Source organism: Vigna angularis, chromosome 4 (assembly GCF_016808095.1).
Source record: "Vigna angularis cultivar LongXiaoDou No.4 chromosome 4, ASM1680809v1, whole genome shotgun sequence".
Lineage (NCBI taxonomy): Eukaryota > Viridiplantae > Streptophyta > Magnoliopsida > Fabales > Fabaceae > Vigna > Vigna angularis.
This window is the reverse complement of record NC_068973.1, coordinates 21,560,035-21,572,975: the sequence shown is the minus strand read 5'-3', so window position 1 is coordinate 21,572,975 and position 12,941 is coordinate 21,560,035. Positions and strand designations below refer to the sequence as shown.

At 34.1% G+C, this 12,941-nt stretch overlaps 2 non-coding genes and 1 pseudogene across 2 annotated transcripts; all 3 read right to left on the bottom strand.

Annotated features, from left to right (window-relative positions):
• Positions 1 to 2,254: 2,254 nt before the first annotated feature.
• On the bottom strand, positions 2,255 to 8,709 carry LOC128196227 (uncharacterized; annotated as a pseudogene).
• On the bottom strand, positions 3,386 to 3,470 carry LOC128196426 (small nucleolar RNA R44/J54/Z268 family). The gene has a single exon (XR_008248713.1). It is a non-coding gene; the product is annotated as a small nucleolar RNA R44/J54/Z268 family (small nucleolar RNA).
• LOC128196425 (small nucleolar RNA R44/J54/Z268 family) lies at positions 3,537 to 3,623 on the bottom strand. Its single transcript, XR_008248712.1, has one exon. It is a non-coding gene; the product is annotated as a small nucleolar RNA R44/J54/Z268 family (small nucleolar RNA).
• Positions 8,710 to 12,941: the final 4,232 nt, after the last annotated feature.

The following is a 12,941-nucleotide window of genomic DNA, read 5'->3' as shown; positions in this document are numbered from 1 at the left end:
ATTTGCTTTTGTTTTTAGAATAGGTTGTGATGTACGTAATTTGAAACCTATATTTGATGTGGTGGTTTGATATTGATTTATGTGTGATAAGTATTGTTTGATGATGCTTTGAGATTGATTAATGTTGAGATGTTGCACAGTGTCGCAACGTGAATCGCGACGGGACGACGATCCAAAAAAAACGCGAGTCGAAAAAAGAGATTGGGAGTCGCCACCATAGTTTATTCTGGAAAACTACGAAAAAACTATAAAATGATAAGGCATGGTCTGCAAAAATGAGATTCTAAGTTCGGGAGTCGGTTACGTGTAGGGAAGGTATTAACACCCTACAACGCCTGCCCTAAGGCAGTACCTTTAATTAAATACGCGAATATGATGTGGTTTTCAAAATGTTTAATTATCCCCTAAAATAAAACTCTAAAGAACAAAATATATTTTTTTAGTTTTTTGTCCCGACAAGGATTGACCTTGCTCCTACATATTCTCATAAAAAATGAGAAATCAGGGTTATGTAGTTCTTTTGAAACTGCTTGAGAAGTTTGTTTGGAAATTGTTTGAAATTTTGTTTTGAAATGATTATGGATAAATTTGGATTTTTGGGGAAGTGAACCTGACAAGGACTAACCTTGCTCCTACGTATCTCCACTTTTGATGGAGAATCAAGGATCACGTAGTTCTAGCTGATAAATTGTTTGTTGTTTGAAAGAGAAATTTATATTTTTAGTTTTTTTTAATATTTTATATTTTTTTGGTATTTTGATGTAATATTTAGATTTTGTGAAATGAGTACTAGGCTGATGCGTACGATCGCACGAGCACTCACACGGCTTTTCTCTTATTTTTTATTTTTTGCGTAATGAGCACTAGGCTGATGCGTACGATCGCACGAGTACTCATACGTCTCTTTTTGTTTATTTTATATTTTGGGTAATGAGTACTAGGCTGATGCGTACGATCGCACGAGTACCCATACCGATATTTATATCATTACATGTTTTTTAAAGTTTTGTATATTTTTTTTATTTTCTTTTTATTAAGAAGAGAGGTGAGTTGCAATATCTATGACATAAAAATGTGAAAAAGCATAGGATAAAATTGTGGTAGAAAACAGGATAAATTTATAAACTAAAAAAATGATCAAAATGCACATAAATAGAATGAAAAGAAAATGTGTACCTTATTGAAGATTTGAATGATGAAGCAAGACTTTGTTTGTAATAAGTTGTGAGAAGAGATAGATTGATGGTGAAGAGGATGAATTTATAGTAGAAATGTGGTATGAGATTTATTATGTATAGAGAGAAATGAAGTAGAGTTTTGGGATGGAATGAAGAGATTTTGAGAGAGAAGAGATGGATATTATGTAATTGTGTGTGTGTGAAGTCAAGAGAATGTAGGTATTTATAGAGTTAAGGATGAAGAAAATTGATGAATAAAAATAATATAATAAGTTGGTGGAAAATTTAGATGAAATAAAATATAATAAAAAAAGATGAATAGAAAAAGTTAATGTGGAAAATAAGTGAAAGAAATAATAAAAAAAATTGGTGGAGAAATTAGGTGAAATAAAATATAGTGAATAGTAAAAGTTAATGTGGAAAATAAGTGAAAGAAATAATATAAAAAGTTGGTGGAGAAATTAGGTGAAATAAAATATAGTGAATAGTAAAAGTTAATGTGGAAATTAAGTGAAAGAAATAATATAAAAAGTTGGTGGAGAAATTAGGTGAAATAAAATATAGTGAATAGTAAAAGTTAATCACTAGTACAGTAAAAGGAAACGACAGCGGTTATTTTTGCCTATACGCACCGGTTCTGTAACCGAGGTATATAAAGGCGAGGTAAAAAGTCTACTATTTTTTGCCTCGGTTACGAACCGAAGCAAAAAAATATATGTTTTTGCCTCGGTTCAAATGAAACCGAGGTAGTAAAGGGTGTTCATTTTTTTACTTTTTTTTTCGCCAAACTTTTGACCTCGGTTTCTGATGAACCGAGGTAATAAATGGGAATCTTATGCCTCAGTTTGGAGTTTAACCGAGGCAATAGAAACTGCAAAAATATTAAAACTAATATTTTATTCAAAAGCATCACATATTCAAAAGCATCACATATTAATGAACCTGTAAAAAAGGAAGGCTATGGCTGTATGGACCAAAAAGCTAAGAAGATAGAAGTGGTAGCAATACAAGAGTACATTTCCATAATAAAAAAAAAGTAATTATATATACAATTATGTCAAAGCAAATTTGTCCCTGCTGGTTCATATATTTTTAAATAAAAGGATGAACTTAGATGATCTAGTACTATATTACATATCTAATTGCAAGAGGCTTAAGACTTAGATTTCACAATTTAAACCTCCTCTGACGAAAGATCAAGAACAAAATGATCAACCACAGCCCTATTTGAGAAACACGTTTCCCCTAGTAGCACGAAATAAATTCTTTCGAAAGGAACTGATTTTTCCCTTGAAACAACTCCACTGATAAAGTCCAACTTAATTTGCTTTGTTGACGTCTCCTCCTGAGCATAAATTTACCAAGTGTGAGAAAGAGAACAAATCTGTAATATGCTAGATTTCATAATATCTAGCTAATAATATGCTAGATTATAAGAACAACCATAAACCGAGTAAGGATTGTACCTCCATTTTCTTCATCTCCATTTCAGCTTTTCTAATCTGGTGATTTTCCCAGGCTTGAATCTTCACCTCTTCACGCTTGAACCTAAATAAAGGTTTAACAAAACAAACTTTGTTAACAGTCAACATTGGAATAAGATAAACCCTCACATTGGAATAAACCCTCAACATCTCCACCATTGATTTAGATCCATGTACAGAGAGACTGGGTTTGTATTTGATATTTCATATGCTAAGTATAATGAAATTTTCATATCAAATCTAGTAAGACCCGCAAGTTACTCTTTCTACCATAAATATTCAACATGCTACATAAGAGAAAAAAATTATATATTATAGATGATACATTTGATAAAGAAGAAAGATAAAAAAGTAACAAGTGTTGAATATATATATATATGTCATCTTTAATGAAACCGTCACGTATCCGTAAAAAGGAAAAAAAAGAGAGTCATGGCTACTGTCAAAATCCAGTAGTATAAAGAAATGTGCGATTATCTTTGATTGAATAGTTATGTCAATACTACGAGCAAATCAATACATCATTGGCCAAATATCAATATTACACATGCACTTACCAACATAGCATTTAGAGCAGGCTACCCCAAGATGAGGTTATATCAAATTAAATAATTGTATAAAATTGCTCATCAGTTAAGAAAAGTGATAAATATTGCTCCTAGACACATTGGACCGTCAAAATTTAACTTGTTAATAATCTCAGTCTATATCATGAAAATTGGTTATGCATCAGAGAGATTCCCAAAGACAAATCACCATCCTTAGCATAAGTACTGGTGTCCCTGTCTAACTTATCGCCACATGCAAATCGTATAATGGAACTTGAAACAACCCGTGCAAATACTTCCTTAAAAAAACTTACAAAATAAACACAAACACATCAGAGAGATTCCCATTAGACCAAGTCAACATTCTCCTTTGAAGTGCTGATGTCCCTATCTATTTTTTCGTCATCTGCGTATGACTAAAACATTTAGAGTCTCTAATTGTGATCTTTTAATATTCACACTAGACAGCAAAAGCTAGATCACAAGCCATGCAATCGCACGCAGTAACTTAGAACAACAACATCACAATTACAATCACAATTGCAATTCAATCATGCTAAGAAATATTAAAAAAAACAATAAAAAAAAACAAAACAAAACAATAGAAGTTTTAGCAGCACAAGTAGTGTAGCAAAACCATTAAAACACTTTACTTTACGAATCATCGAAGAAGATAAAGCTAATGCCTCAGATCGAAGTTTATATCATAGAAATGAATCTCATCCCAAGAACAAGCTTTCCTTCAATACATTCAGTTGATCAAAAAACAAGCTCAATAGTTAAGTAATTACCTGCCTCATCCCAAGCCATTGCTCGACTTTCTAGTGGACTCAACTTTCTAGCTTGATCTTCAATCCTCTTGCAGGGGCTTGTTGATCCTCTTCCTCTTCCTTCTCACTACTTGAGTAATCATGCTCCTTCTGTGGCACAGGAGCTATCAGTCTCAAATCATCTGCGTTTGAGTTTCTTGGTCTGTTTCTGGAGTGACTTTTCTCTCCTCCTTTTGACAATCCCAAAAGCCACTTTTGTGCATCATCCCACTTAGAAGGGGTTGGTTTTCCCATAGTTGTTCGATGGTGGTGGGGGATACGACGGCGACTTAATCTGCCAAAACGCAAACCACCAAACTGTAATCCTGACCGGACCGCTCAAAATAAAAGGAAAAATCAAAACAAACAAAAAGGAGAGAAAGGGGATAACAGTGAAGCAATGTAGATCTGAGATTGTTCACCATGCAGCACTAAAATTGGGGATAGGGATCTGGATTAGAACCCTAGGAGTTGTTATCAAGAAGCTGCTTCACTCCCAACGGCCACCGCTTGCTCTTTACTCCAGAGGCGACGCACTCCTAGGCGAGGTGGAAGCCGCGCTCGCAACCGTCGAACACGACGAGGTGTTGATGGCTCCCAGTGGCAGCGTGGCAGGGCTTGGAGCAAGCAGCGCAAGGAGCGAGGCCACTGCTTAGGAAGGAAGCGGGGGCTCCCGGCGGCGGAGTCCGGTAGGGTTTCGGCAAACGAGGAAGGCAAAGGGATCTCGATCGATTCCAAGAACGAGCGTCCTGGTGGTGGTTGATGTGTTGTGGCTGCGACGGGCGTTAAGGTTGGAGCGTAGAGAAGAGAGAGAAACAAGAAAAGGAAAAGGAAAATGGAAGATGGGAGAGAAAGACGCTTGCGCGAGAAGAAGAATAAGAAAATATCAACGTACTGACTCGGTTATCTAATTAATCAGTGCCTAAACCATTTAAAGTGCATATCATATGCCTTGGGTTATCTGATTAACCGGTGCCTAAACCATTTAAATTTCATATTATATGTTTCGAGTAGACTATTATGCCTCGGTTCTAAACAAAACCGAGGTAATATCTGATTTATAGTTAAGACTGATGAAGTGACGCGACTTTTATGCCTCGGTTGATGTTTTACCAGAGACAATAATATCTATAGACATCGGTTCATATATAACCGAAGCATATAACTACTCAATATTTACGAAAATGCCACCGCGTTTTTATACGCTTCGGTTTCAATAAAACCGAAGCGTATATAGCGTGTTAAAAAAGCTTTTTTTTACTAGTGATGTGGAAAATAAGTGAAAGAAATAATATAAAAAGTTGGTGGAGAAATTAGGTGAAATAAAATATAGTGAATAGTAAAAGTTAATGTGGAAATTAAGTAAAAGAAATAATATAAAAAGTTAGTGGAGAAATTAGGTGAAATAAAATATAGTGAATAGTAAAAGTTAATGTGGAAAATAAGTGAAAGAAATAATATAAAAAGTGGGTGAAAAATAAGGTGGAGAAAAATTGATGGTGAAGATATAATTAAAAAATGTAAGTGGAATAATTAAAAAGATTGGTATATAAAAATTAACATGGAAATGAGGTGGAAAAGGTAGATGATGTGGAATGTGATATGGATGGTGAGGTGGATGGTGATGTGGAGAGTGGGGTGTGGTAAGAGAAAAGGGATGTTGAGGAAGTAAAAAAAAGTAGGCTTATTTTGGGCCATTGGATTAAGTGTTTAAAAAAAAATTTGGGGGTGCAAAAAGTAAAATAAATAGTATTTTTTTCATTTTGGTGTTTTTATGTTTTTTATTTATTTTTGTGAAATCTTATTTACTCGGACGAAATTGAGTATTGACACACAGGATGCTTGATATACAGGTGATTGTTTACAAACTTGTGAACAGATGCATGATGTTATGATTGTGGTTATGAAGCTAAGCAGGATGTGTATTTGATGTATGTGGAACATGAATTAACTTGTGTGAGGTTTTGAACTCCAGAGTATTTGTTTGAATGATTGTTATTCTTTTGAAAGCATGAATGATTTTGCCCAAGTTTCTATGATTGAACTACTTGCTTACTTGCGTCACATTATCAAGGCCATTTTTTATTACCCTTTTTCTTAGCCAATGCATGATTTATACCCAAATGAAAAGGAGCATGAAGTGTTCTACCTATTTTTTTTGAACCTCAAGCCTTAAACAGATCCTTTGTGAAAATCTTTACCTTGAGTTAAGTTGAGAATCATTGTGTGGTATTGATTAAAGTCTAAGTTTGGGGTTGTTGGGAGAATTGAAAAGGAAAGTAATGAAAAGCATTGAGCTAAGTGTTGAACAAGTATGAAAAAGAGAAAAGAAAATAAAATGTTAAGAAAGAAAAGCTCAATGCAAAAAGGGGAAAGTTGGGAATGAGTGGGATTGGTTATCCAAAGATAGATTGAATTTGAATGATGAAAATATAAATTACTCTCTTAACTCAAGGATTTTGTGATCTTGAAAAACTAATTTTTCTTCTTAGCCCAACCATGTTACAAGCCATAAAAAGTCCTTGTGGTGATACTTGTCTATGAGTATGATTGATTGTGGTAAATGAAAGGAAATTTTGTTCTATGTGACATTGGGATAGTAGAGTGATGGAGTGACCTCTATATACACCTGTGTGATTGAGTGAAACACTTTGTCTGGTGAGGAAGAGTCCCATGAATATGATTACATTTGTGCTATGTTAATTGATCATTCATGAAGATAACATCTGTGGGATATTATGAGATTATGTGAACATCATGATGAGTGATTATTAATCAAAGCATGTGCACATCTTGACTGAATTCGATTTGATGAGCTGAATTGAGTAATTACTAGTCTTAGAAGAAAGAGTTTTTGAATGTGTTGAACCATTGCATTGGTTGGTGGAATATTGAGTTATATCTTGTTTGCTTGAGGACAAACAAAGTTCTAAGTTTGAGGTTGTGATAACGGTTGAAATATCGTTATTTTTATACTTAATTTTGATAATAAATCAACCCTTTTTGACTTAGAAACTTGCTTTAACTCATGTTTTTGCTTTAGTTTTGTGAATAAGAGAGTTGAAGGTGAATTTAATGGTTTTGTGCTAGATTCCCTTGATTTTGTAGGCTATTGGAATGATTTGAAAGAAGAGTTAAAGTATCGAATGGTTGGAATGCAGAAAAGTCAACCAGAATGCAGAAAAGTCAACCAGTCAACCAGAGTGCAAAAAAGTCAATCAGTCAACCAGAGTGCAGAAAAAGCAGCGTTGAGCGCCAGATGACTGCCGTACCTGCCGCTGAGCGCCATTTTGGGGTGCTGAGCACTATCGGCTTGGGCCTGGGCCTGTTTTCGGTATTTTTAATGAACTATTTAAGGTTTTAGTCGACCTAGGGTTCATATCTTTGGATAGAAAGAGGCGAAATTACACTCCTTTCACCCCTTGGAGGCGGAGTTTGGATGCGGAAGCTCCGATCTTCGAATTTTAGGATTCTATCTTTCATTCTTTTCATTATTTTCATCTAGTTTCACCATGTCTATGGTGAACTAAACCTCCGTTGTTGTTGGAGAAACGATGTAATCCTTTGAAACTCTTGTGTATTGAATTGATTCTTGATTATATATGTTTTGCTTCATTAATTGTTAGGGTTTTTCCTCTATACTTTATGCATGCTTTGTTTAACTCATTTAATTGCATGATTATTGGTTTTGTCACTATGGACACATATGAGAAAATGTAGAACTGGGAAAATTCTCCCGGAAGCAATATTACCTAGACACAGGAATAGGAGGATCGGTTGCCTTTAAGCTTCTGTGCGAAAGTAATGCATGATTAATTGCTAGGGAGACAAGACATTGTGAACTAGTAATTAGGATTAGGTTTTCTTCACCGAGACATCGAGTTTAAGGTAAATTAGAAAGTGACATTAACATTAATGAAGAAAGATGAATTCATAAATACATAAGAGTAGATAGGATAAGTCGGAAACCCCGACAACATAATCATTTCATATTTTACACCAATCACTTTTGCATCTTTCAATCCAATTGATCAACACTTGCATTCATGTTTATTTTCCGCAATATAAACACAATGATTTCGTTTACAAGTCTTATTTAATCAAGAAATCACATAACTGCTTAGGCCGTGAGTCTTTTGGAAAACGATATTTGGTCTTATCATTTATGATTACTTGATATGATTTGGTACACTTGTCGAAGTATTAACACTAAGAGTGACATTTTGCTGGCTTGTTTTGTTTTAATCCTAATCAATTTTTGTCTCTCAATTTATTTTGCCTGTCCTTTTAAGAAGCCTAATCATTTCTCTTTTGTTTCAATTGTTGTTGTGACCAATAACTAGGATTTCAGTAATAGAAAATTCTTCTCCTCACGTTAATTTTGCTATTTTGCATCAATTTATGAAAAAACAGATTTACTCTATGGACTTGATTAATAAGAGACTTAGTTTTATGGAATTTTTTTTTTAGTACCAACCACGTGAGCTAAGGACTGAATCATGTGATATAGATTTGTTTGACAATTGATTAGTAAAAGTTAATATTTATTCTTTGAATAATTTGTACACTACATTTTACCCTAGCATATTATTCTTATTGTTAGGTGTTGTTCAAACGTCCTCTTTTAAAGTCCAAGAATATATGAATGAAACATCATCTTTTAACCAATTATAAATTATATACCTGCCATTTTATCAAAAATGAAAAATAAATTCACCTTGAAAAAAAAACAAAAGAGACATATTAGAGATTATAAGCAGATTAAATGCGTATAAATCTGAGAAAAATTAATATCAAGAGGATAAATATAAATCAGTTATAATAAATTCATATAATTCATCTATTTAGAGAAATTTATAACTCGCTCTAAATTCCCGACATTAAATATTTCATGTTTTTAAATAACTATTAAATATTTTTTTATGGATTAAATTACCAAAAATGATTATTTTTAAATAATTTATTTGATTATTATTTTTATTTTTTTTAAAAAAAGGAATGTTAGTCTATATTGAACTGGAGAGAAGTAGGGACCAGCTACATATTGGGCAAATTGGACTCGTCTTGTAGTTAGTCTGCCCCCACTCCCTACCTAATTTTTGGCCCGCATTTGACAGGTGAATTCACATAACCATTCCCCTGTTTTTTTTTTTTATGTAAGGTAAGTTAAAACATCATGTGTGATATTTCTAATGACATAACTTAGTTTTTAAAACATTCACAAGCCTTGTTTCTATTAATATTAATTACCTGAGTACACGGAAGGATAGTGGTGGATCTTTAGAATAAATATTTAGAATTTAGAGTGTTAAATATAAAAATTGTTAAAATTAAATAAATGTTATTATTATTTTTGTGTATAAGAAATTGGGAGTGAGAGCTTTCAAATAACTAATGAAGTTTCTTTACTTCAATAGGAATAACATTTGTTTTTATTTTAAATTGAATATAGAGGTAGGATGAGTATTTATATATGGTTTAATTGCTTGCATTGTCCACAGTTTGGCTGCAACGTGTCAAGTTAGTCCATCTTTTTAAAAAAGTTTCAATTACGTCCAAACTTGGTTTAAAAGTGTCAATTTTGTCCAAACGTATGTAAAATTTGCTTCAATCAAGTCCCTTCCGTTAAATCCACATAACCGGATGTTAATTTTTTTTCTCTCTCCTCTGCTTCTCTGCTGCTGCTCTGCTGCTCCTTTAGTAAAATGTTTTTCACTTATATTTAATATTTACATAAATTAAATCATGATCATGATGTAACTAAATGATTTTATCTAAATTATTATTCCACTTTTTTTTTACCAATATGCTACATATGATTTATTAATAGAGAATTGTGCCTGTTAATTGAAAGAAAAAATTAAAGTTATACAGTATCTATTAATTAAAATATGTGTGTATTTTAAAGTAAAATAATTTTATTAATCTCAAATATAAATATCTATCTTATATTTTATTATCTTAAAACTATTTTAGTAAATAAATTAATTAATAAATTATTTTAAATATATATGATTTATCCTATTATCTTATATATATTTTTAATATACTTTTAATGACGATAAATTATATATATATAATTAACACAAAACGTATAATTTTTTTTTAAAGAAAATGAAAATATGTAGAAACAGTTCAACCAATATTATACCAAAATAAATAATTTTGTAAATACCTTTTTAGTTAAAGAATAGAAAAATGAATTATTTGATTTTTAGATAATATTTTACTACGAATTATAATATTTTAATTATATTTATTGTTATTATTTTAATATAATATTTTACTACGAAAAGCAATTATCGAATGAAGCAGAAAATGGGTGTGAAAAGAATACTTTTTGTTTAGATTTAGTTTTCATGTTTTTGTAAGATAAACTAAAACCAAGTATAAATATATGAGAAATGAGAGTTTCATCCACAATCATTACTCTGTGCAGAAGTTCTAATAATTGCTTATATTATTTTATAATGTCCAGAGGAGCAGAGCAGAGGAGCAGAGGAGAGAGAACTAAAAAATTAACGTCCGTTTTGGTGAATTTAACGGAAGGGACTTGATTGAAGCAAATTTTACATACGTTTGGACGAAATTGACACTTTTAAACCAAGTTTGTACGTAATTGAAATTTTTTTAAAAAGATGGACTACTTTGACACGTTGCAGCCAAACTAGGGACAATGCAAGCAATTAAACCTTTATATATTTGTCTCATCTTTATTTTAGTACAAGTTTTAAGATTTATCTCACAAACTTATTTTAAATTATTAAAATACTTTTAATTTTTTAAGGAATATAAAAAAAATTATATCAACTCTTCTTTAATCTTTTAATTTGGTAATTTATTTATAAGTCATTTGAGAACTTTTGTAACATCCCCAATTTAATAATATACAACTACTAAAAAGAACACCACACACAAAGAAATGAAAGAACATATAACTCAAAAAAATATGAACATATTATTACACTTATTTTCATACATAACTATAAGATAAAATTCACCTGTCATAAAATGTGATAACCCATAAACATAGAACCAATAGTAAATTACTTCCAACATGCAAGGATCAAAAAACCACACTAACACACATATTATAGCTTAGTGCAAAACCACTCGCAAAAGGGAGCGTTCAACGCTAGTTCTGACGCTCAGTGTTAAAGTTCTCACAAATTTTCCTGCTCAGCGAGACTAACATGTTGCTTAGTGAATTATGAGGAAACATGTTTCGAACCTGCAGAGAAAAGTGGCATCAATGGTATTTTGTCACTGCTCAACTGATACACAAATTGGTAAGGGAGCTAATTCTAGGCCCAAGAGGGTGTCTAAGAAACCGTTGGATTGGGATGATTTCATTCATCATTAGTGGATTACGTCTGTTTGACCTTTTTGTCCAATAATTGTTGGTTTTCCATTGTTCTAGAAAGAGTTGGTTAGGATTTGTTATTATGTTATTTGGCCTGCGTGCCACCTGTCCTAGAGAATATTTTGAGTCATCAGCTTATATGTTTGTACTGTGCTTTGGAGAGAGGGGAACGAAAAAGTATTTCATTTCTTACCTTGCCTTTTCTGAGGAGGCAGCCTGACCTCGAATTCAGTGCTTTATATTTTTAGTATCATTTGGTGCTTTCATTGATTTTTTTCTCTATGGCTGACGGTACCCGTTCCACGCTCCTTTCTAACAAAATAGATGAATTGCTTTCTCAGATGTCACTTTTTTCTACTCAAATGACCGATATACATAATCGACTCTCTCTTTTGGAAACTCAGCATACCACTCCTCCTTCTTCCCCTCGCCATCCTCACTCCTCCGATCATACCTCTTCTCAGCGCCACTTCTTGAAACTAGATGTTCCCCGCTTCGATGGTACAGATCCAATAGGGTGGATATTCAAGATCTCTCAATTCTTCGAGTACCACAATACTCCGGAAGAAGAACGCATTACCGTGGCTTCCTTCTACCTTGACAGTGCTGCCTTAGCTTGGTTCTAGTGGATGTATCGGAATGGTCAGATCCTCTCATGGCCTCACCTCTTACAAGCTTTGGAAGCCAGATTCGCCCCCACTGCGTTTGAAGATCCTAGAGGTAAGCTCTTTAAGATGTCCCAAACTTCCTCTGTTTCTTCTTACCTCACTGAGTTCGAAGCCACCGCGAATCGCGTCACGGGTTTGTCGCCGCCTTTCCTTCTGAGTTGCTTCCTCTCCGGTCTTAAGCCGGAGATCCGGCGTGAGGTGGTGGCACAACAGCCTCAATCGCTGTCCACGGTGGTGGGTTTGGCCCGTTTACAAGAGGAGAAGTTGTTGGATATCTCCAGTGTGTAGCGACCTAGGCCACTCAACTCTTGGTCCTCTCCCCCGTTGACTCGCACCATTACCGTTGCTCCACCGCAACAACCACCACGAGTTTTTCCTCCCTTGTTGCCTACTCCTACCCCCAAGACTCGTTACCGCCAATTAACTGAAGCTGAGATGGCAGACCGCCGCGAGAAGGGGTTGTGCTTTAATTGCGATCAGAAGTATTCACGGTCGCATTGGTGCCCAGCTCGTTTCTTCCTTTTTATTTCTGAGGAAGATGACCCAGTCAGTGGCTCCCTTCCGGCTCCACCGATTTCAGATCGGGACCCTGAATTGGATACCTCACCTGTGGATTTGTTGGACCCTCCAGCCCAAATCAGTTTACATGCTTTATCGGGTACTGGAGCTCCAGAGACACTCCGATTAACGGGCCATATTACACATCACCCGATCCGTGTGTTGGTAGACGGGGGTAGCACACACAATTTCATCCAAAAAGAAGTAGCTACTCGTTTGGGTTTGGCCCAATCCCCTACTGCCCCCCTTAAGGTCTTGGTTGGAAGTGGGGAAGAACTGGCGTGTACACAGGTTTGTCCTTCAGTAGAATTACTGATCCAAGGGCATTCGTTC